General features: G+C 43.1%; 1 long non-coding RNA gene across 1 annotated transcript; it reads left to right on the forward strand.

Moving 5' to 3' along the window:
* Nucleotides 1-9,322: 9,322 nt before the first annotated feature.
* LOC143976142 (uncharacterized) lies at nucleotides 9,323-20,170 on the forward strand. Its single transcript, XR_013272534.1, has 2 exons — nucleotides 9,323-9,386; nucleotides 19,923-20,170. It is a non-coding gene; the product is annotated as an uncharacterized LOC143976142 (long non-coding RNA).
* Nucleotides 20,171-22,062: the final 1,892 nt, after the last annotated feature.

Genomic DNA, 22,062 nt, shown 5'->3' on the forward strand with positions numbered 1-22,062 from the left:
AGGAGATTATTAATATTGTAGCACTTAACCCTGCAGGAGCTGTTTGAGATGATGGGCTCTCTGTTCTGCCACAACTCTTTAAGCTGCTGGGTCCCCACTGACACACCTGGTTATAGGTTGAAGGCCGCTCACACCTGTGCAACTTAAGCATTGGTATGCTACCGCTCTATCACAGTACACAGAAAATAGTCCAGAAGCAACTGAATGCTAAATTTTATATATGCATTATTGCAAGGCAGTTAAACAATACAGGAATCAGTTAACAGACAACTGAAAATGTTTAAAGAAGCTGTACTGGTTAAGGTGAACACTAGCCTATAATTTGGTAATTAACTAACTACAATACAGTTAAACCAAACTTTAACTGATGCAAACAGGGTTACAACTTGTTGGCATTAACTAACCCCAAAAATATCCTTGTGTGTATACTATGCATACAGCCCCAAAAGCGCTGCATAATTGTTGGTGCTATAGATATACTTGTAATAAATAAATAATAAATAGTGAGTAGGTGTATGTGTGCCTGACAAAGGGGCACTCCTGGATGGGGCTATAAAGTACCTGGCACCTAATTATTAGTATTAGCTGACTATCGCTGGGGCCCTTCTATAAGGTGGTGCACATGAAGCTGGCTCTTTGAGAGGGTGCAATTGAGGCAGATGGACTGTTAAGGTGCACTCTCTATCATATTAACTGGGTCAGTGTTGAGATAACCATAGATCAGTCCGCTCACCACATCTGGTACACAGAAATCCAGTCCAGATCAGTTTGCGGTCTTCTGTCCTCTGAACTCAAGTCCTGGTTGCTCAGTCTCTCAGCTGTGATCCCTTACAAGGCTCAGCCTCTCAGCTCTAGTCATCACAAGGCTCAGTGTCTCAGCTCTGTTATTCAGGAAACAGCAACTCTCTCTCAAGCTAAGTCTCTTAGGCTGCATTCACACCTGAGCATAGCATTTTCAAGCGCTTTTTGCTGCGTTTTTTACCGCGATTTGCTGCGTTTTTTGTGCAGGGCAAAATGTCACCAATGTTAAAAGAAGAAAAACGCCCAAATCTGCTCAATTCGAGCGACAAAAAAGGGTCCGGAACTTGTTTGAGCTTCAGGCGTTCGGCTTCAGGCGACATGGAGTGGAGATGTGAACCATCTCCATTGAGAATAATATAATTTTTCCCCTCTAGCGTTTTGTAGCTTCAGGCTTCAAGCTACAAAATGCTCAGGTGTGAATGGGGTCTTAGGCCGCGTACACACGCGCGGACTGTTCGCCCAACTTTGTCCGTCCAACAGTTTCAGCAAACAGTCCGCTCAAAATTAGCATGGACGGACATGCCCACACACGACGAACGAACAGTTTGCTGAAACCGTGCGCGATGACGTGAACAGCACGTACGACGGGACGAAAAATACGACGTCCTATACACTGCATTATAGCTTTCGGCGTGAAAATCCTTTCTGAGCATGCGCGCAACTTTGTTTGACGAACAAGCCTACACACGAGCGGGCTGTTCGCTGAAACAAGGTTTCAGCGGACAGTTTTTCGGAAATTCCGAAAAACCTTGTCCGTCCAACTGTCCGCTGAAACTGTCCGCTGAAAGCCCACACACGAGCGGACTGTCCGCCCAAACACTGTTCAGCGGACAAAGTTGGGCGAACAGTCCGCCCGTGTGTACGCGGCCTTACAGGTTCCGCCAGACCCAGTAGCAAGTCTGTTCACTCTCGCTCCCTGAATGAGATTGCCCCAATCCTCTGTAAATTGCCCGCAAAAAAGTCTGTGTTTTCCTCCTCTGGCTGCTGGGGAATTGTGGCATTGTAGTTTGGGAGCTCTTTCATTTGGATTGAGCATTGCTCTGCCAGGACTACACCTCCCCGATCCCCTTTCTGCTGTAGGAGTGAGGAGGATGGAGGAGTAGGAGGGCAGTACACACACAGCCCCTATCTGCTTCCTGGTTACTGCCGCTATAGACACTCTGGGAAGGGGGGGGGGGTACAGGAGGAGTAGGCACATACACAACCACTCCACAGCACATCCAGCGGGAGGAGGAAAAGCCAGCTGAGCATACACAACCTACTCTGTCACTGTACAGTGGGGGGATGGAAGAATTGAGCTAGCATACAGATCCCACAGCTGTGCCACTACTATATTAACATTGTACAGGATATGTACTGCCGCCAATTTGCACAGCGCTTCACAGAAAAAAGGGAGACAGTATGGTACAATACAATTTAAGACAAGTGGGTTAGAGGATTACAATCTAGCTGGAGGAGAAATTGATACAAAAGATAAAAAATGTGAATGATGAGATGATGGAGAAAGCAAAAATATAATTTTTATGTGAAGTCATAATTGGCTTTCCTCAGATTATTCAATTCTATTTGTAGTGTTTGTTTTAGGTAAATACAGCTCTGATATTTAGTCCAAATAAGTGGGGCTTACATTTGAATTAGGCTTAGAATTCACAATTCTCCCATTAAAGATAGCGAACAGAAGATTGTTAAGAATGGAACAGCTAGGGATGGGCGGAACAGACCCAAAAAAGCTTGTGAAAAATTTAATTTTTAAATGAGCAGTGATTTTTAGATTTTTAAAGTGAAAACCTAAAAATTTCTTCCAATATAGTGCCTGGGGGTCCCCTTAGTCTCCATGTAAAGTGGCAGATCTGTACCATGTCTAGAATCTGCTGCAGCAATACTTGCATTTATAAAGCAAAAAAAAATGAAATTTTCCCTGCAAGCTGCCTTTATTTTTCTCAGCAACAGCTTGGGAGCCAGTATGCATGATGAGGCCACAATGTAGTACACCAGGAACAAGATTAGAGATTTTTTGGATACATTCTGGTGTCACTTTGACTTTGGATAGAAGTAAAGGGTGCTTAAAATTTGGTCTTTGGGTGTCAGTGGCGCCTTCCCACCGTGACCCTATAGAGGTACTCTTGATGAATGTTTTTGCCACGTTTGATGTGCCTGAGACACAGTTTGCAGAGAGTAACAGTGCGATCTGTTGCAGATGTGCTGAAGAAGGTCCAGCCAGCTGAGCTTTGGTTAGTGGGCCAGGAGATAACAGCTGCAGAAGGTGATAGAATAAGGTGGCTATTCTCTACTCTTTCTTGATGTTAGTCTCCTTGGGGTTGTGCTGGCTCACCTTCGGTTTCCTCCTCTGCTCTATCTGGCACCCAAGTCGCATCAGTGACTTCATCATCATCATCTCCATCTCCTCCATCTTCATCATTACCACTGCAGACAACTTGGCAATATGCTGCGGCTTGGGGAACATGAATGCCAATTTGTATACCAGTGTTCCTCCCTCTCTCTAGGCTCATGTTCATGTCATCCTCAATCTCAGAACCAACATCTGAATCCAGTAATGGCTGGGCATCATCAAGGAGCAAGTGGCTGAAGCAGTGGTCAAATAACTTAGCTGACTCCTCAATGGCTGATGTTAGGGCTAAGGCAGGAATAGATGTGGACAAGGAGGCAGGTTTATCCACTCTGGCAACTGGTGGGGGTCTGCACACTTGTCTCTGCTTGCATGACAGAGGATGAGGAGGATGAGGAAGATTTAGTAAGCCAGTCCACCACCTCCTCTGCATTCTTTGGCTGGATAGCACAGGCAAACTCACTAAACAGAGGAAATAATGCCCTGCCTGAGGACCACCACTTCCACCTTTGTCTGTGGACACATTTGTTGCTGGCCCCCTTACAGTGCCATGAGAATGTCTGCCTCTCCCTGTTGTCCTCCCAGACATCATTGGGAGGGAGGGGGCAGTGCTTAAAAGCAAATGTTAGCAGAAGAATACGTTGAAATCTGTATGTGAATGCGCTTTAATCAATGTAAAAAGGTGTTTGGTGCACTTTAATTTGAGTACTCGCACTACACAGACACACTCTATGGATACACTATAATATACTGCAATATAATGTGTTAAACGTACAGTGACACACAGAACTATATGGCGTTAAATTGGCAGTAACTCACAAAACGATATGGCATTAAACTGCCAGTAACGCACACAGAACTATGTGGCATTAAACTGGCAGTGACGCACACAAAACTATATTGTGTTAAACTGGCAGTAACACATACAAAACTATATGGCATTAAACTGACAGTAATGCACACAGAACTATATGATGTTAAACTGGCAGTAACGCACACAGAACTATATGGCGTTAAACTGGCAGTAATGTAATCAAATAGACAGTGTTCATCCATCAGTACACTGATGCTATATAAACTGTCCCAACTCTAGCTATACACTAATGTAAAGATTACTGACACGGTCTCACTACACTACACTGAAACTATCTGAGCTGTCCCTACTCTACACTAATGTATGTATGAAAGACACAGTCTCACTACACAACAGTGAAACTATCTGAGCTGTTCCTACTCAAGCTGCACACTATGCAAAGCTGAATGATGGTCCTCCTCACTACACTCACACTGTCCCTAGACTGACATTAAACTAATATTCTACACACAATTTAAACAAAATAGCACAGTATATCACACTAACTAATAGCACTGAACAGAGCCCTATCTATCTCTCTCCACACTGAAATCACACTGAAAATGGCTGCCATTGAAAGAATACTTTTATACTGTGGGGCAGGAATGAGCCATGATTGGATAAAGTCATTAAGACAGTGTCCAATCATAACTCTGACAGTGCTCTGTGCCCAGTTTGGCTGAAGCTTTCACTGCTTCAGCCAATCAGGGCTTGCAATGCACTGTTCAGCACTGCAATGCATTGTGGTCGGTTTGGGGGGCCAAAGAAACGGTCGTTCAGCTAAAGTTTGGCCCGGCATAATTTGGCCATCCCTATTGAACAGAAACCTTCATCTATAATTGAAAATACTTTATTATTAGACATAGACAGCAGATGGTGGTCAGACCACCATCATCTTGTGATTGCAGAAGATCTTATTTACCATGCAGGTGTGATGGGGGTACTTAATGTTCTGTACCTGGTAAACAAGTATACTGGCAAACAAAAAAAATCAAGCTTGGCCTTTCCACTCTTCCCACAAGACTGATGGCGCATAACAGTCGTTTTCTGACATTGCCAAATCATTTATCATTTTATTCTGTTGCCTGCCTATAACTCACCCTATTTCTAACAGGCATGGACAAAATAAAGGTCTTGGAAAATGAACATATGGGCTCCCAGAAGGCCATTACTGTCAAATAAAAATGATAACCTACTGCATTGTGCCTCTCATTTTAAAAATAAATAAATAGAAAAAGCTGAACAGACAGCGGTCTAAAAAAGCAAAAACAAGTAAGCTTTTTTTAATGTTTAAGAGACTCTACTCTATATGTCGTGACCTTTATAATTTAATAAATTGTCTAAGTTGACTTCTTTTTCTTATTATTATCATCTCTCCAGTTAGGTTACTTAGCAATTAAACTGGTGATCAGACTAAACCTTCTAAGCAGTGCCGAGTGCAAACATGTTATTCATGGTGCACAGAAAACCAGTGTTGGTGTTAACATTTCTACAATAAGTGATTGTTTGAGTAATGGATCAGAAATCTCTCTGAACCACAGACATTTATTAACCGACTTGAAACTGGGTGAACTATTTCACCTGAACTTTTTATAATACATAACTTTGTCGGATTTGGACTTTCTCCTGCAAACAGGATAAAGGTCAAACCTGGATTTAATCTTTTGTAACCATGGGGGACCTTCCATGCTAAAATGTTTAATCCCTCCAAATACAGAACAAAATATGAATACAAAGTAACCCTTTTAGAGCTTGTTTTACAATATGTTAATTAGAATTTAACATCGGCTGTTTCATTTCATTGAATATACTCACGTATAGTGGCAGATTAAACTTTTTTAAGATCTGTTCTGCCAGTAATGTCTAAATTTACATATGAAATTATGAAATATCTAATTATATGATGCCTGTGTCTTCAGTATATCAATCTTTGCACTGCTGTATCTATTTTTATAGGAAGTTGTCTTTGTTTTTTCACTTGGAAAAAAACAACTTTATTGATATAAAACACATTTTACAAGCCATTCGGGTATATATATTTATAGAAGGTCAATTACATATTATGACAGCGAAATTAAGTATACAAAAGTGTTGCAGGGTGCGTATACATATATTAGCAGGTGATGTAAATCGTATGGTACATTAATTCATCCTATAAACAATGTGTGCCACGGATGCAGGGGAGCACCGCACTGGGTATGACACAACTATACACAAGTCTCCCCATCCTCCAACCATCTGTCCCAGATCTTAGAATATTTTTGTGAAGATCCCCTGTGTGCATAAATCAGTTTCTTGAATGGTAGGGTATCATTTACTATTTTTTTCCATATCTGTATTGTGGGGGGGTAGATTCTCCATCCATCTCTGGGCTATTACTTTGCGTGCTTAAAATAATGTTTCAGAAACAATTATTGTGTGATACTTATCCGCCTCTACATCTGGCAGTAGCCCCAAAATACATAAATTAGGGTCTAGCACCACAGGGGACCCCATATTGTCATGGAGGAAATACCTGCGCCCAATATGTCTGGAAGTAAAGGGCAGCTCCATTTAAGTTGTCTTTGTTACTACATTACCAGACTCTATGATACTTAGATACTTATATGAACTAACATATTTGTAAAAGAACCCAGTTGTCTGATGGAGATGAAACATTTGCCATATCTGTACAGTTTCAAAGGATTTTCAGTGTTCCTACCTTTATTCCATCAAGTGCTTAATTTACATATGCATAGTTTTTTTTTTTTTTTATTTAAAAACGTTTTTTACCTTTAATGCATTGTTTGCATTAACCACTTGCTTACTGGGCACTTAAACACCCTTCCTGCCCAGACCAATTTTCAGCTTTCGGTGCTCTCACAATTTGAATGACAATTACTCAGTCATGCAACACTGTACCCAAATGAATTTTTTGTCCTTTCTTTCCCACAAATAGAGCTTTCTTTTGGTGGTATTTGATCACCTCTGGGGTTTTTATTTTTTGCGCTATAAATGAAAAAAGACCGAAAATTTTGAAAAAAAACGCATATTTCTTTGTTTCTGTGACAGAATTATGCAAATTATTAATTTTTCTTCATAAATTTTGGCCACAATTTATACTACTACATATCTTTGGTAAAAATAACCCAAATTAGTGGATATTATTTGGTCTTTGTGAAAGTTAGAGAGTCTACAAGCTGTGGTGCGAATCGCACAAAATTGATCACATCTGATGTACTGGTGGCCGATCTCATTTCTTGTGACCTGAACAAGCCAGGAAAGTACAAATACCCCCCAAATGACCCCTTTTTGGAAAGTAGACATTCCAAGGTATTTAGTAAGAGGCATGGTGAGCTTTTTGATGTTGTCATTTTTTTCCCACAATTCTTTGAAAAATTAAGATTTTTCATTTTTTTTTCTCCACAAAATTGTCATTGTAATAGGTTATTTCTCTCACGTGGCATGTGTATACCACAAATGACACCCCCAAAAAATTCTGCTACTCCTCCTGAGTATTACAATACCACATGTGTGGGACTTTTTCACAGCCTGGCCACATAGAGAGGCCCAACATGCAGGTAGCGCCATCATGTGTTCTAGGAACATAAATTACACATCTAACTTGTTGACTATTTATTACACTTTTGAAGCACCAGGACAATGACACGTGACACTGATGACAGATGGCACTGATACGTGGCAATGATGACACTTATACGTGGCACTGATGACACGTGGCACTGATGACAGATGGCACTAATATGTGGCACTGATGACAGATGGCACTAATATGTGGCACTGATGACACGTGGCACTTATACGTGGCACTGATGACACGTGGCACTAATACGTGGCACTGAAGACACGTGGCACTAATACGTGGCACTGATGACAGATGGCACTAATACGTGGCACTAATACGTGCCACCGATGACAGATGGCACTAATACATGGCACCGATGACTTGTGACACTGATGACAGATGGCACTGATAAGTGGCATTGATGACACGTGACACTGACAACAGATGGCACATGACACTAACAGGTGGCACTTATGACAAATGGCACTGATACGTGGCACTGATGACAGATGGCATTAATACGTGGCACTGATGACAGATGGCACTATGTGGCACTGATGACACGTGGCACTGATGACAGATGGCACTTATACGTGGCACTGATGACAGATGGCACTGGGGACAAATGGCACTGACAACAGGTGGCACTGGGGGCAGGTGGCACTGGGGGCAGGTAGCACTGGGGGCAGGTAGCACTGGGGTGGATGGCACTGGGGGCAGGTAGCACTGGGGTGGATGGCACTGGGGTGGATGGCACTGGGGCAGATGGCACTGGGGCGGATGGCACTGCTGGGGGAGCATGGCACTGCTGGGGGAGGATGGCACTGCTGGGGGAGGATGGCACTTTTTTTTTTTACTTTTTTTTTTTTTTACTCGAGGCAGAACGGCTGCCGCTGCAGCCGTTCATCTCTCCCCTCTCACACTGTCTGTGTGAGGAGGGAGAGCGGCGCTGAGAGATGATCTCATATGTTTACATATGAGATCATCTCCCATTGGACACGCCGATCACGCTGTAAACGGCCGCTGTGATTGGCCGTTTACAGCAATCTGTGTTTGCCTGTCCCCGGGGGACACGGCGAACACAGAACTTCCGCGGTGCGCGCCCGCGGCTGCGCGCATTGCGGAAGTAAACATTAGGACGTCCAGGGACGGCCACCCGGACGAACGCGCCTGCTCTACGGCCGTCATTCGGCTATAGGGCGGGCGCGAGGTGCTTAAAGAGGTTGTAAACCTCGGAAAAAAACCAACAACAAAGCTTGTAAGACAAAAGCATAATGAGCTAGTATGCATCTCATACTAGCTCATTATGAAATACTTACCTTAGAATGATGCCCTGGATCGACGTCGGCCCTCCGAGTACAGTGTGGACATTTTCCAGTTACTTCCGGGATAACGTCACCCCCATGCATGCGCATGGGAGCCAACAGTCATGGCACAGCTCCTGAAGAAACGCCACCAATGGCCTGTGACTTCAGTGCGCATGTGCCAATGACGTCGGCAGCAGCGAATATACTGAATATCTCCTGAACTGTGCAAGTTTGGGAGATATTAAAGGTACCTACAGGTAAGCCTTGTTATAGGATTACCTGTAGATAAAAGTGGTGTAGCAGGGTTTACAACCACTTTAAGGTAAAAACTTTTTCAATTTGCCTGTGCCCCCCTTCCTCTGTGTGAAGAGTAAGAGAGGGGAGAAGAGATCAGCACTGTGCAAGGCTGCATCTATTCTCCCCTTACTTCCTCTTCACACGGCATTCGAGAAGCAGCAGGAGCAATTGGTGGTTGGAGAATTTATTTCTCCAGCATAGTGACTACTCTCAGAGGTACAAACATAATTGTTTTGTTTATTTTACTATGAGGAAAAAATGGGGAGCTTTTGTACCTTTTGTGTTTTATGAACTCTGCTGCTTGTATGTGGCATCTAGTATGCCTAAAAGCCTAAAATATAAAATATAATGTCTCTCCATGTCTCTTTTATCACCTCTCTCTCTCTCTCTCTCTAGTTTTAAACCTAAGGAAAAGTTAGAATAAAGAAACCGCATTAACCTGTAAGAGATATATTCTGACACGTCACATGTCATTAGTTCCTGGTACATGACAAACATCCTCTGTTTACACTCTGAAAGGTACAATCGTAGCTACACAGGCGGAGCACACACCCTTTCAGTGATTTCATTTTTTTCCAAAGTTCCCTGCTGTTCCCAATGAATGTGACATGGGCTAATATAAATCTAAAGTTTGCCATTGGTGAGCTCCATCTAAAAATACTAGTTGCTTGGCAGTCACGATGATCTTCTGACTTCAATAAATTCTGCTCTGGGAACCTGAAACAAGCATCTAGCAAATAAAAGTTAACTGAAGTTGACGGTGTTCAGTTCTGGCTATCGTGGAAACTATCCCAATGCACACAGTGTTTGTGAATGGCTATGATCAGCAGCAGCATGGCCAGAATTGAACCCTATACAAATCAATGGCTGGCACCACTGCTGTTCACACGTAACCACTCCTCCAAACAGTTACATATGAATAGGACCTCTGATTGGCTCTGAACAAAGACAGTTTGCATTCAGGGGCAGCGTTTCTGGCCCCATACAAACTGGCTGCAGTTAAAGTGGTTATAAATGTAGCACTCTCGTAGTTTAGAGTAGGCTGCTAGGAAAATTTAGTTAGGCTCCGCTGTAAACTGTGGAGCAGGGGTTGATTGCTCAGGACTGCTCAGTGTTTCACAGGCTGCTGTTCTGCTACTCCCTCCGATCTTTCAGATGATTCTACAAAGTTTAGTGAGCGGCATAGCAGAATTGACAGCCTGAATATTTGTGGGAATCCAAACAATCCAGTGTCCAGAAGGTGGAGGAAGAGCCAATAAGTAGCCTGAGGCCTAGGCAGCAGGGTGCAGAGTGCCTAGGCCAAGTCTTGTAGCAGGTGACACCTGTGCAGGGGCTTTGCTCCTGGGGCAGGAGAGCTAGAGAACCTAAAGTGAAGACATCAAAGTCCCAGCTAGGCTTTGCTGGGGGAGCCTACCGAAGATCCTTTGTCTAGGGATTGAGCTGGATCAGAAGGAGGCTCACTGGAGAGAGTCAGAAGGAAGTTGGTGGGAAGTGTTATGGTTATGCAGTAATGTTTGTCTGTCAGCTTATCTCTCCCATGTGTTCAGATTAAGGGGCCAGCCACTCTCAACTGGCTGCTTAAGTAATCTCTCCACAAAGCATGGCTCCACCCCAGCCCCTATCAGGGAACTCTATATTAACCTGTGCACTTCAAGCCATCTCTGTTAATTAATATTGTGTGTTTTGGCTTACATGTGCTCACTGTGTCCTACATCTGATCCTGTTTACTGACCTTGGCTTGTTCTTGACTGTCCTCGTCTGCTTCATATCCTGACCTTTGGCATGTTCTTTGATTATCTCTATCTGCTTGTTGCCTTGACCTTTTGATTTATCACCTGACTATCCTTTATTGTCACAGTCTGCTGCTTCCTCTCTACCATCCTGTACTCTACTGTAAGTCCATCCCCACCATCAGGGGCTCTGGCGAATACCCGCTAGATCTCATGCTCTAGCTTCCAGTGTAATCTGTGTTGGTGCTCCAGAGTACCTGCTTTCCTGAACCACCCAGGGCTCCATCCGCAGCAGTCAGCCGTAGGGTCCACTACATAGCAGTGCACTTCAGACCCCCACGGGGTGCATCTGTCATCTGGACTCAGGTGACCTGACAGGAAGAAGTCCAGCTGCCCTGTGATGATGCGAGTCTTCATCTCACTCACTAGGAAGAGCCTATGGATATCATCAGGAGGCAACTGGTGATCCTATGACTAAATGAGTAAACCTTCCCCAAGGAGAAGTGATGGTGTGTAGCTTATAACCTCCTGAGGGAGTACAGGTCCATATCAATATTAGGAACCCTGAGACAATAAAGTGCAGCCAGCAGTGTGTGGATAGCAGTCACAAGTGCAGCCAGCAGAGTTTAAAGAAGAGCGAGAAGTTGAGGAGTCCTCAGGTTGTGCCAGTTGTAGTTCACTAGGCATATCCCATGCTCTCTATCTTCATCCAAGTTACTGTTCTAATAAAAAAGAAACTAAAAATAACCAATAGTGTTTTCTGAGCCAGTGAAGAATAAGTGGTTAAGTGTGCACATGTAGAAGGTGAGCAAAGGAGGCGTTGCTGGCACTTCTTCGACCACTATCTATCTCCCATAGCAACAGGAGCAGATGTGTATTGATGGGGCCCTCATCCTGTACACAGGTATGGAAGAGAGAGTTAAATAAAGTGAAGTGCACAAATATAGTCCAGGTTAGGTGCCCGGTGGGAGTGAAGTAGCGGTGATACGCTGGACAGGTGGAGAAAGCATTGGCTTTGCATGCCCCTCCCAAATGCACAAGTGTCCATGTTGGTGTATATAACATCAAGAGAGTTTAGTAGAGTTGGTTCATGTTCAGTCATCTGTCTGGGTTGTGAGCGTGGCTCAACTAAAGGTACCCCATGTGTATGGTAGTGACCCTGTACGAAGTGCCCTGAAGGGACAGAACAGAGAGCTCTGGGAAGACTAAGGCCGCGTACACACGCGCGGACTGTTCGCCCAACTTTGTCCGTCCAACAGTTTCGGCAAACAGTCCGCTCAAACTTAGCATGGACGGACATGGCCACACACGACGGACGAACAGTTTGCTGAAACCGTGCGCGATGACGTGAACGGCACGTACGACGGGACGAAAAATACGACGTCCTATACACTGCATTATAGCTTTCGGCGTGAAAATCCTTTCTGAGCATGCGCGCAACTTTGTTTGACGAACAAGCCTACACACGAGCGGACTGTTCGCTGAAACAAGGTTTCAGCGGACAGTTTTACGGAATTTCCGAAAAACCTTGTCCGTCCAACTGTCCGCTGAAACTGTCCGCTGAAAGCCCACACACGAGCGGACTGTCCGCCCAAACACTGTTCAGCGGACAAAGTTGGACGAACAGTCCGCCCGTGTGTACGCGGCCTAAGAACTGAGCAATCAGCGGTAATGTGATCACAGTTCTTGGACTTAGATCCAGTGGTACAGCAATGCTGCATCATTTAGGTGAGTACGTATGTTTGTTTTTTTGTGAACCACAAACTTCTCCTTTAAGCACTTGCCAACCAGCTGCTGCAAAAATACTATGGCAGGGCGGCTCTATTGTGCAAATGGCAGTACAGGTACGGCGCTCCATGCAACAGAATTAGTAGGAGTAGGAGTGCGTGGCGTGTTGCAGGCGCCAATGCACATGGCCGGGGCCTGCGATGTCCGCTGGCAACCCACAATCGCTCCACAGAGAGCCAGAATGGGGATTTGCCAAGGTAAGCAGATCCCTGTTCTGTCAAGAGAGTAGAGAGATTGTCTGTTCCTAGTTATCAGGAACAGCAATCTCTCTTTACTCCCAGTCAGTCCACTCCCCCCACAGTTAGAAACACCTCCCTAGGACACACTTAACCCCTTGATCACCCCTAGTTTTAACCCCTTGCCTGCCAGTGTCATTTATACAGTAATCAGTGGATATGTTTAGCTCTGATCAGTGTAAAAATGTCACTGGTCTCAAAAAAGTGTCAAAAATGTCCGATCTGTTCGCGCAATGTCGCAGTCCCGCTAAAAATCGCTGATCACCACCATTACTAGTAAGAAAAAAAATTGATAATAAAAATGCCATAAATCTATCCCCTATTTTTAGACCCTAAACCATTTGCACAAACCAATCAATATAAGCTTATTGCGATTTATTTTACCAAAAATATGTAAGAATACATATTGGCCTAAAATGATGAAGAATTTTTTTTCTTTTTTACATTTTTGGATATTTATTATAGCAAAAAGTAAAACATATTGTTTTTTTTTTTCAAACTTGTCAGTCTTTTTTGTTTATAGCGGAAAAAATAAAAACACGCAGGAGGCGATGAAATACCACCAAAAGAAAGTTCTATTTGTGGGAAAAAAAGGATATCAATTTTGTTTGGGTAGAGCGTCACACAACCACGCAATTGTTAGATAAAGCGATGTAGTGCCGTATCTCAAAAAATGGTCTGGTCATTAAGGGCGTCAATCCTTCTGGGGCTGAAATGGTATAAGAGTAATTTCTCCAAGCTCCATTTACATCTAAGTTGGTATGTAACATAAGCCCAGTGTAGTTTCCAGAAAACACAACCATTTGTTACTTTGGACAGGTATCACAAAACGGGGCTCCCCAATAGCCCAATCCACCATTTTTAAATGAAAAATAAAATGACCCACAAGATTTATAAAAAAAAAGCCTTTACTGCAATACTACCACACACCCCTGCCGCCAAAGAAGAAAAGGCCTGTAATGTCACGTGATTGGTCTGAAGACTGTTGGATTTATATGTATGAAGGGATTTTTTTTTTTTTTTTTTTAAATCACATTCGGAAGAGGCATATAGGTTAAATATTGTTGTATTTACTAGTGCGTGTCTTTTTTACACACTACCTTACATTGCCAGTTGCTACGCATTCTCTGGAAAGGTCAAGACTTAAGAAAGAACAAAAACTTGCTGGAATAACATCAAGCCACTCCTTTTCAGCACCAACCCGTGGAACATTTAAGCAGACTAAGACGTGTACAAATAGGATTGAATACATGGAACATTGTGTCCTGTCACTCTGTCATATAAAAAGATCCCATAGAGATAGAGCTGTAACATTGGGACTCATAAATGACCATCTTTAACACAAATATTTTCCATACCAGCCGATCACCTTTAACCTCCCTGGCGGTAATCCCAAGTCTGGCTCGGGTTGGGATTTCAGTACCATAAGCGGTAACCCCCGAGCCAGACTCTGGATCACATCGCTGGATACAGGGAGACGTACTTACCTTGTCCCCTGGATCCAGCGATGTCCTCCGCGCTGTGTGATCGAGCTGTCCTCCGCTCCATTCACACAGTGCCCGAGTGCCACCGAGCTCCGTTCCCTGCGACGTTACAAGGTACAGGAGCGGAGATCGGCGCCAAATTCAAAAAAGTAAAAACACACAAAACACACACAGTACTGTAATCTTATAGATTACAGTACTGTATAAAAAAATTACACACACCCTTTGTCCCTAGTGGTCTGTCCAGTGCCCTGCATGCACTTTTATATTATAAATGCAGTTTTTTCTGCCAGGAATTTGGAGATTGTCCATAGCAACCAAAAACTTGTCCCTTTATGTCAAAAGTGATTTTAGACCAACTAGAAAACAGCGATAAATAAATTAGAATCACTTGCAGAATTGAGCGATAGAGATTTGTGGGGAAATTCGTCATCAAACACTAAATCTAATGACAGCGACAATTCTGCAAATGAGCAAATTTCAGTGTTTTTGGATTTGATTACATTATTGAATAATTTTTATTATTATTTATTATATTATAAACTTTATCATACCCGGGATGTCTGCTAGACTCTGGTTTGAACAGATTTAAGTGAGTTTCTAAGAATTGCAGGCCTACAATATATAACGCCAAATTTCCATGCAAAATAATTGTACCGCTTTCAGCACATAAAATCAGAACTAATCATACCGCCAGGTAGGTAAACAAAAAGAGTAATAGTATCAACACTGTAGTCTGGCCTTGGCCGACAAGCTCCAGGCCTAGGGCAGCACTTTGCAGGGGGGCAGCACAGAAAGAGTCCCTGCTGGCTTGCATTACACTGCTAGTGTAGCGCTAGTCTTATGGGGCGGACTGGGCTGAGAGGCAAATTAGTCAAGCACCCCCATCAAGCCCGCACTGCTTCTGGTATGCGGGTGGCCGGCATTCTGCAACTGTGGGGGAGGGGTGCCACTTTGTAATTTTTTCTGTCCTATCATCCTGGACCAAAAACCTTCCTCACTGTGCTATATGTTTTCTGCTGCACCATTGGCATGGTTATATCTTCTTAGTCCTTTCCATAAAATTATCAGAAATGTGTGCTTAAACTAGAACTATGGGCAACACTTTTTTTTTTCATTTTGGATAGAATAAGGGAGGGTTATAGCCCCTGTCAGTTTATTTTTTAACCATCCCTGTCCCGTTGCAGAGATTTCCCTTCACTTCGTGCCCCATAGCCAAGCAGGAAGTGAGAGGAAATTTATGTAAATTAAGGGAATTCATTGCACCCCCCCAGGTCCTCAGAACTAGTGTCCCCACTCGAAAATTTCAAGACGGGTCTTAAACATCAAGGAGTGTGGCCTTGACAGGAAGGGGTGGGTCATATTTAATTAGGGGGTACACAAGTTTAGTCAGGCCTAGGGCAGCACAAAACCTAAATACACTACTGGTTCGCACCCCTTGCCATTCTTTAGGTGCAGGTGCTGGCATCTTAGGTAAGGGGAACTGAAATTGAATCACAGCTGGTTTCCTACTGCGCATGCCTGAGCGGTGTTGCATTTTGTGAATGGTCTCAGAAGGCTGTGGGGGGAAGGAGGAGAGGGTAGAACATCCGCACAGATCACTGCAGTGTTCTGACATGGAAGGGGAAGCAGATACCTGTCAAAACCAGGTACCACTTCCCCCTCCCCCAAACATACATTGGAGGGGGGGTGCAAACAAGTGGAACATCCCCTTTTGGGTGAAGGTTTTCTTTAAGAACAGAGGCAGCGTGATGTCATGTAGGTCCCAGAAACCTCCCAGTGGCCTTTTTGCTGCTTACTACATGTTGCCGCCTACTGTCCAGCAGACTTGTCAGCCATACCACATGACTGCATGGCCAGTTAATGCTTCCCTATGCTATCCAAAGCGTAAAAATATTTTTTTGGGCTGGAGTTACACTTAAAAAATGTACCTGTTACAACTTACAAACAGATTCATCTTAAGAACAAACCTACAGAACCTATCTTGTTCAGAGACTGCTTGTAACTGATATTTTTTTTCTAGTAACTAGTAACTAAGAACTGAAAATTGTATTTTGCTTTACTGAATGATTACCTCTCGCTGTTAGTATGTTAATCTGTCTAAACCAATTTAACTCAAGTTAGTCAGCGAGTCAATTACTGCAGTCTTAATTTCAAAGTTAAGCCAGCTGATGTAGTCACAACAAAGGAGGCAGCTCTGGAACAGATTGTGCAGACACATCAAACCTTTTAAAATGTATGTCAAGCTAAAATAAAATAGAAATCAGTACATCTCTTCTATACACCAAGATGGTGGTGCCGGGGACCCGAAGACCTGCAAAAAACCAGTCCAGTTGAGGACAAAGCTGGATTCCCAGACTGGAAAGTGCATGTTTATTTGAAATCAGTGGATACAGTACTTGTAGCTGCTGACTTCATTATTTTTTTCAGAGTGAAGTTCCTCTTCGCGAATATTGCACGTGCAGAAAAATACCAGATTATCCTGTCAGAAATCAATTGCGAGAAGTAAGTGCTTGTGCACGTTGTCTGTGCTGCATAGTTTACTTCTGTAGACTACACAAAACCAGCCTTCATGTATGAAGATAAGGAGACGTTCTGAAGTCCAAATCAATAGGTAGCAGCATAGGGTGACAACGCTGCCCCTCCATAGATCCAGTAGAGTGGACATTGTCACTGTAGGACACATAGGGGGTTATTTACAGAAGGCAAATCCACTTTGCACTACAAGTGCAAAGTACACTTGAAATTGCACTGAAAGTGCACTTGGAAGTGCACTGAAAGTGCACTTGGAAGTGCAGTCGCTGTAAATCTGAGGGGTAGATCTGAAATGAGTGGAAGCTCTGCTGATTTTATTATCCAATCATGTCAAGTTAAAATGCTGTTTTTTTTTCTTTGCATGTCCCCTTCAGATCTAAAGCGACTGCATTTCCAAGTGCAATTTCAAGTGCACTTTGCACTTGTAGTTTACACTTGTAGTGCAGAGTGGATTTGCCTTTAGTAAATAACCCCCATAGTGTATTACTGGCAGAATTACTAGTTGAAAAAAAGGGAAAAGTCTGAAAAACAAATTAAAGCACTAAATATAATAACTGGTAACCTGCAAAATATAACATTTTTGTTCTTGGGCTGAGATGCACCTTTGCCATATACTCTAATTTTAGAAAAATAACTAGTTTACTGTGACAGTTTATTGGACATGACTAGGACGTAAAAGATCAAAATATCGTGTGGAATGATTTACCGCCTTTTCCCTCACCTATTATTTTAATATTAGTTTCCAGGATGTTTCCATACCATACCTTGTTTTTGTACTCTATCCTTTTCTACTATACAACTTTTTGATGAAAGGTAGTGCTTTAATTTTGTAGCAGATCCGCATGCTTACTGCATATTTTCTATAGATTGGTAATTTGACCACATTTTACTATATTATTTCCCGGCACAACCTTTATGTTATTTACAATACAATCAGAAATATTTCCTTACCATCCACCCACCCACTCCCAGCTGCACTTTTTTTTAAATGAAATGTAATCAATCAGTGATCACCCTTCTCGCTAAATACACAACAATCAGATTGCATAGTGTATTGCCATGTTTATGCACCTAAAATTACTAGTTGCGCTTTCAGTGCCATTAATTGTCATTAATTAACAGCACACCAAACACAGAAGCAAACACACATTTTGGCATGTAAAAAAATAAGAGGCAAATGCTGCAAAGTGCACAGTAATAAACACATAACTCACAGAACGTCAACATGTCCCATTATCCACATGTAGTGCAGCCAATTGACATTCATAGGTTGGCCTATGTGTGTCAAAGGAAATAGGACACAAGACATAAGACACAAAATGTGTGCTTCCACTATGCTAGATGTGAATGGGGCCTGAAAGTAAAATTGGTGTGATAACACAAGAATAATGAGGCTCCATTCATATCTGTGCATTTCCTTGCATTTCAGAAATGCACTGCACCAAAAATCGCAGTAAAAAACACACCAATCTCCACTCTAAAAAAAGTTCTGAAGCTTCTTTGGGGCGATTTCTGTGTGTAGGGCGGCCCATTTAGGTGGATACTCCAAAACGTCTCCCTGCCTCGCAAAAAAAAACAAAAAACAAACGTATGTGGGAATAAGAGTTCCCGCTATGCAGAGCTGTGAATGGGGCTGGACAGCTGAGTGTTTCTGTCCACTCCCTCCTATGTACTTGTATAAAGATGGCCATACACTATGCAATCTGATTGTTGTGTATTTAGTGAGAAGGGTGATCACTGATTGCATTTCATTTAAAAATGTGCACCTGGGAGTGGGTGGGTGGATGATATAGAGTGTGTGCTAATGAGATCAGCTGGTCAACTCCTTCCTGTGTCATGACCTAAAGTCTGATCAGGAAGCAGGAGTGATAAGAGCGAAATAATGGCTGGAGAGAGCACAATAATCTGGCAAACAGGAAGTTCAGAGACATGGCTTAAATAGGAAGTTCTTGGGAGGAGCAAAGGGTTCAAGGTTAAAGAGAAACAAGACAAAAGTTGCCTAAGAAATCAGTCAGGGAGCTGTTCAGCATCTCAGGTGGCTCAGCAAGAAGAGATACTGCCAGACAGCAGGTTCAGAATCGGGTCCTGGCAACCTATCATCTCATTACCTGTTGATAAATGTAGCTGTTAAAGATTTCCTTATAATGAGAAGGACTTTTTGTCAGGAGAACAGTCATCTGTGTATACGAGGCACATATTGATGTGGCAGCGGTACATAGATGACGTGCTAATTATTTGGGATGGCCCTGAAATCATGTTGAAGGAATGTCTGCAGCTGATGAATCAAAACAGCTTCAACCTTTTCTTCACCATGACATACAACCTTGATCAAGTCAACTTTTTGACATCAATATCCAGAAAGAATCCAATGGGAGAATAAAAAGTAATTTGTTTAGGAAAGAAACTGCAGGTAACACTCTGCTTTGTGCAGATAGTTTCCATCCAGAACCTCTCAAAAAATCCATCCCATTCAGTCAATTTCTAAGAATTAGAAGAAACTGTACATCTGATGACGACTTCCAAACTGAATCGGATGAACTTACGAGGAGACTACTAAGGAGAGGCTATACTAAATCTACACTCAAAAAGGCCTTTAATCGAGTAAAAGGCTTAAACAGAAAAGATCTAATCTTTAAACCCAAAACTAAAAAGAAAGACAATATCACTAGATTCATTATGAGATTCTCAAACGAACATCATCAAATCAAAACAATTTTTAATAAATACTGGCCAATCCTCAGGGAAGATCCTGTTTTAAAAACTTTGGTGAGTTGTATACCACAAATTACCTACAAAAAACAAAAATAAAAAAACAACCCAAAGTGAGTATAAAGGAGACAAGAGAAAAGATCTTTGCAAAACTTGGGGGGCATACCCTTGTAGTATCATAGGTAGGAGGACCACACTGGCACTAGACTGTGTATTTGACAAATAACATGTTTGATATACATGTAATGGATTTTGTTCAATCTATTATAGAGAATGTTACAATATCTCATCCCTGAAGAAGATTATGTTTCCTAAAATATCGAAACACCTTGGATGACCCACTCATTCCGCTACCACCAGTCTCCTGGGGGTCTTGGGATTATCAAACGGACAGTATCATTCTCTCACAACTCATTGTTTTTAGCTTAGATTTAGATTGTATATTGTTTTTCTTTGTTATGCATTTTCTATGAATTGATGTTAAGATTTTGTAAAATAAATGAAATATTTTTTATAAATTTTCATTTTTTCTTATTGTTGCCTCCAAAATCCCACCAAATACAGGTTTTTGTCGATTTTGTACTTTTTTTGTAATGAGCATTACAACCTGCTAATCTGTGACTGAGCAGAGTGGGAGTTACAGCAAATTTATGTATTAGCGTTGCATAGTTAGATCAAGGTTAATGAGTGATAGTTTTTCATTTAAATTTCATTCATGCCTAAAAATAAAGCCCAAAGTATTACAATTTTATGTTAAGTGACACCAGACAGGATTTATCACAGGAGAAATGGGGGGATAAGATCAAGACATTACATTTGTACATTATGAGATATCTATTTTCTTTTGATTTTAGTTGCAAGCACATATTTATAGCTGCATAAACTTGGTGAAGTTATTAGATACACAAGCTATTATAACATGCAATGATATGAGCATGTTATGCACAGTAATGTCATTAAATCAAAATAACCATATCCTCAAAAATGTTCACATGGATACCTACGTTGTCTCAAAGACTCTTTGGTCTGTATGAAAACCTAGTACACAACAGCATGTGCAGGGAAACTCATGGGGGAAATGATGCCTATACTTTGTACTAATTAAGTGATGTATTTAGGTTTTGTGCTGTCCTAGGCCTGACTAAACTCACCCACCCCCTCATTTATATATGACCCACCACTTTCTGTCAAGGCCACACCCCGTCCTTTTTAAGACCCGCTCTGTCATCTTCATGGGAGGACAGAGGGACGCCATGAGAGGACAGAGAGGAATGCTGCGGGAGGAGGACAGACAGGGACGCCGTGGGAGGAGGACAGAGAGGGACATGGCATCTTTTAATGGGGGGGCGGGATAGGTGCTGGATGCCTTGGGAGGGTAGAGGACATGTGCTAGTGGTGGTGGGGGGGAGGGATCAGACCCCCCACAAGCATATATCGTCTCACCTCCCAAAGCACCCAGCACATATCCCCTTACCACCCCCATCACTCCATGTGTGCATCTGTTCGCAGTTACTGTGTCCCCCTCCACTCTAAACTATACACAGACCTCAGACCAGCAGCGTGGCTCTTGCACAGATGTTGTGTCCCTCCTCTGTGACTACTCCTCCGCCTGGCTGTGTACACTAGAACATTGGAGCCAAGGAGGAGGAGGAGCCGAGGAGTGTGTGTGGCTGCCAATGGGGAGAGAGGTGTTGGCTGCTCTGGAAAGTTGATCGCTGCTTGCAGATGTCCTGGTTGCCCACGCTAGCGTACCCCTGTCTGGCCAGTTACCAGAGCTCAGTGCCGGAACTTGTTGTGGTACTGGGCTCCAGGACAGTGGCGTCACTAGGGTTGGTGTCACCTGGTGCAGTAAAAATGTATCCCCTCACCCCCCTATTTTTGGAGCGCATTGTGACGGTCAATAAGCTTAGAGGATAGCAGGTTAGGCACTTCCTAATGGCTCAGTCCCTAGGAACAGTGATGGATAATGGCCAACAGTGATCCCTCTGGCTGGACGTTCACTCACTTTGGGGTTGACCAGGCCAACTATAGTCAATAGTGTAGCATGCCTGTAGCCTGACAGTGGCTCCATCTTTCTCCCCCTTTGGTGGTGCGATTACAGCGTGGCTCTCTCTCTGGTGGTGCGGGTAGAGCAAGGCTCCCTCTCTGGTGGTGCGGGTAGAGCGTGGCTCCGTCTTTGGTGGTGTGGGTAGAGCGTGGCTCCCTCTCTGGTGGTATAGGTACAGCCTGGCTCCCTCTCTGGTGGTGCAGGTACAGTGTGGCTCTCTGGTGGTGCGTGTACTGTGTGGCTCTTTCTCTGGTGGTACGGATACAGTGTGGCTCTTTCTCTGGTGGTGTGGGTACAGCGTGGCCTTCTCTAGTATGGTGTGGGTACAGCTTTGCTCTCTCTGGCAATGCGGGTACAGCGTGG

This window comes from Lithobates pipiens, unplaced genomic scaffold (genome assembly GCF_037356315.1).
Source record: "Lithobates pipiens isolate NorthernLeopardFrog02 unplaced genomic scaffold, aLitPip1_a1.2 Scaffold_13, whole genome shotgun sequence".
Taxonomy (NCBI): domain Eukaryota; kingdom Metazoa; phylum Chordata; class Amphibia; order Anura; family Ranidae; genus Lithobates; species Lithobates pipiens.